The sequence below is a fragment of the Impatiens glandulifera genome, chromosome 1 (assembly GCF_907164915.1).
Source record: "Impatiens glandulifera chromosome 1, dImpGla2.1, whole genome shotgun sequence".
NCBI classification, from domain to species: Eukaryota; Viridiplantae; Streptophyta; class Magnoliopsida; order Ericales; family Balsaminaceae; genus Impatiens; species Impatiens glandulifera.
This window is the reverse complement of record NC_061862.1, coordinates 56,383,952-56,388,317: the sequence shown is the minus strand read 5'-3', so window position 1 is coordinate 56,388,317 and position 4,366 is coordinate 56,383,952.

The following is a 4,366-nucleotide window of genomic DNA, read 5'->3' as shown; positions in this document are numbered from 1 at the left end:
TTTCCCAATATAAAAACATAAAAATCAAACATAAAAACATAAAATTCTAAAAATAAAATAAAAGGGTTAAACATTATTCTTCTATTATTTTGCATTATCACCTCCTTTCAATATTTAAAATTCTAAAATTGGTAGACTTAAAATAACAATAAATTTCTTATCTAAATTATTAATCTTATGAGTTTTTTTTTTCTAAGAACCTTCAAATATAACTTATGTGATGTTTTGCATAACCTCTTCTTTTATAGGTTTTTATTTATTTGTATAATTTATTTTCTTTGTACATTTACTTTTATTGTCCCTATATCTATATACAAAACACAAGATCCACACAAATGTGGACAAATCATGGAAAACTAAAAAGTAAAGCATACAAATATATTTTAAAGGCCAAAATAGATGTAGTAGAGAACTACGGGACATTGAGGGACATAGCTGTCTTTGGCCCTTTCTCACGCATAACTATGTCAACTTTCTATTAAAATCTCAATCTCTACTAAATTCGACATTAGTGTAAGTTATATAATTGTCTACAAAGTCTAGTCTTTAGCGCTTTACTTTTCGATGTCATCACGTAAAAATGAATTCATCTCACGTATATAAATAAAAAAGAAACATGTATAAATGGTGTAAGCTTCCAGAATCAAACTTGACGATTATTATCATGCATAGGTTTTTTTGCGACTCTGTTGGGAACATTCGATGCTTAGCTTGAAAATTAATTTTGGCCAAATTTAAAATATAAGCTTTAATGTTCTTCCCAAAAATACGCTTTATTTTCTTTTAGTTGCATGAATTTTGGGCTCAAACATGAAGATAGTATAAGGTTTTAGAACAAAAATCTCTAAGCCATTTTTATCAAGTCGTTGTGTCCTATCGGATAACAAAGCCACATCGAAAGCATAGACTCATTATATGATATTATATATAAATATATATATATACATACATGTATACATATATATACATACATGTATACATATAGTTATATATAGGAGGTGTTCATGAATCTATTCTACCCTTTGAAAAAACGAGTACAATAATAAAAACAAAATTGTTCTCCTAAACAATATAAAATTAGAGAGAAAAAATTTACATAATGTCTAGAAATCTAGAAAAAAAAAGTCAAATAAATATAAAATCAAGAAAAAATCTAACTTAACTAGTTCTTATTTTTTGTTTTACTACACACATTATGTAAATGATCAAGAATGTTCGTGAAGGAAGTTTATATCGAGTGTGAAATGATCCACGATTTCAGGACACAAAAATGCACGAGGAAAAGATGTGAAGACGAGAAGACAACGAATATGATGGCTTAGACTAGACTTTCTCTTTTGTATTTCGTTCTCATGTAAATTTCCTTCTGATTTTTTAGCGACATTTTCGTTTTAACGTGAGGATGAGAGGTGTAAATTTGCGATTGTGAGTTTGGTTTTATCCATACACCTAAATAAATTAATAAAAATAACTTTTCTAACATATTTTTTTCTTTTACCAATGGAAAATGAGCGCCTATACTTTGATTCTAGAATATACATGCATACAAGTAACGCTTACTCGTTTTCTCTTTCGAAGATCTCAAACTCACTTCTTTTTCTTGAATGCAGGACCTTGCTCACCACAGGGACTCTACGTGATTCAATAGTTAGTTGTTTCATCAAGGCAATGTCTAACAACGAATCTTATAACTCTTCCCTAGTCGAAGACCCACCATATTCATGACCATCAAAGTGCAAGTGATGGCTAGTAAGGCCGATCTGAAGGATCTCGAAGATAAGCTGACAAGCTAAAGTAGATAAGCAGCTGACCTAGATGAATCAGATCATAAAAGGAAAAATGATAGTGACAGAACACGACATTGAATAAAACTATCAAAATCGAGAGTTTACGTAAAATCATTAAACCATTATAAACTCGAATAGTAAATTCGTAAGAGTTTACCTAATTATTATATTTAACTATGAAATAATAAATCTTCAAAATATTTTAAATTTTATAAATAAAAAATATTTAAACTATTTTAATAATCATTCAACACTAGGGAAAAATACATCATTAGCGACGGAATAAACTATCGCTAAAATCCATAATGTCATCGCTAAAGAATTTGTCGTTAAAAGATAATGGAATTTATCGGCGGCGATAGACCGACGTTGATAATCAAATATCAGTGACGACAAATGGGGAATTCTGTCACTGATAATTAACAATAATAGCGATGGTTTTGTGCCTATACCGTCGTTTATATTTTAATTAATAGCGACAACATTCCCCTAATGTCGTCGCTGATATTGTTAATTATCAACGTCGGCATTCCCTTAACGTCGTCGCTGACAGTTCTTGCTCTTAGATTTTTTGACACAATTTTGATTCTCTTATCAACGTCGGTATTCCCTAACGTCGTTTCTGATAATCCTTGCTCTTGGGTTTTTGACACATTTATAATTCTCTTATCATCGTCGGTGTTCCCTTAACGTTGTCGCTGATAATCATTGTTATCGGGTTTTTGACATTTTTTTATTCTTATTTAACTTGTTTTTTATTTTGTTCTACTACTATTAGCAAAAAAAGATCATTCATAAATAAAAATCAATTCTAAATTATAAAAATCTTAAATCGCATGTCAATCAATATTGATCGGGGGGAGGAGGGGACATCCTAGACATAAGCGCATGTATAGCCTCTTGTAAAATCACCAAATTGTAGCTTACACAAATTAATATTATTTGAAATTTGTAAATAGTGTTATATATTTATAATATTTTCCTATAATTAAATTTACAAATCACTTTATTTTTTCAACTTAGTTATAATTTTAGATTTTAAATCATAAAGAAAAATTAAAACAATATTCAAAGAAAAAATAAATTAAAATATAAAATAAGACCATAATGGAACAATATTCCAAATCATTAATCCTCACTTAGTCAAATCCATAATCTCTTATATCGCATGTCCCTACTGTACAGATGCCTCGCGCATCTGCTCAATTTGATTTCACACATAATTTGATGTCATTTGATAAATTTCTTATAGCCATGAACATTAATGTGATGACTTATGAAAAGTCATTAGAAACTCTTTAAGTTCCTACATATAGTGAAAAATAAGGGTGAAAAGAAACGGTGGTGATCCAAGTAGTGAAGAAAAAATTTTATATATCAATAATAATCAAGTAAATAAACCACATTGATGGACGGCTTGAAGTCAATAAACCAAGACATTGAAGTGTCTACAAGACTTGGTTTCTCCATGTCTTTTCTTCAACCAATGTGTGCTTCTAACCAATAGACAATTAGGCTCTTCTAGTAAATATTCATCTTTATCTTCAACTTCCTTCTAACCAATAGACAACAACAACACGTTGAGTACAATTGTGATTGTCTATATCACAATTGTACTCAACGTGTTGTTGTTGTCTGTAGGTCTTGACTTCTTCTTATCTTCTTCTTGAGTTTGGAAATTGATGATCATTTAGAAAAGCATGAATGGCTATTAGTTGGAAGGAAATTCGTAATTTAACTTTTCACCACTAAGGAAATTTCTAAAGGAGAAGCGGGAGAAGAGTATGGTATTTGACAGGCTAGAAAACTTATTTGGTAAAGAATGTGAGGACGCATTTGTCGGTACGTCGTTGGTATTATAGATTATTAGAGATGATGATAGCATAATGTCGTGGATGATAGCCTTTATAATATCAGCCACGGTATTTGTCGGTGCCGTGGTTAATATTATAGATTATCAGCCACGACATTATGCTATCGCCGTCCTTAATAGTCTTCAGAATATCAGCGACGACGATAACATAATGTTGTTGATGATAATCTATAATATGAGCCACGGAATTTTTCTATCGTCGTAGTTGATATTCTTTTTAAAAATAGCGGGGAAATGACGAAAAAAACTTGAATTTTAGCGACGGCGTTGACAACGAAAACTGTCGCCGATAATAATAGCGCCAAAGCCTGAATTTTAGCGACGGCGTTAACAACGAAAATCGTCGTTGATAATAATTATCAACCACAGTGTAACATCATTGTCGCTAATATATTTTATTAACCGCGATTTTTTGATCGCCGTCACTAACAATATTTATCGGCCACGACGTAACTTCGTCGTCGCCAAATTCCATCGCTAATAATCCTAATTCTACTAGTAAAAACATATTTATAATATATATAATATTAACTTATATATAAATAATACCATCATTAATATTTGTTATAACTATATAGTATATTATTAATTATAAATTATAACTAAATCTAATATACTAACTATTATATAATTAAATTATATATTTTTAAAAGATGAAAAATATCGTTAAAAAACTGAAAAAGACGGTAAAATCACTGCAAAAAAT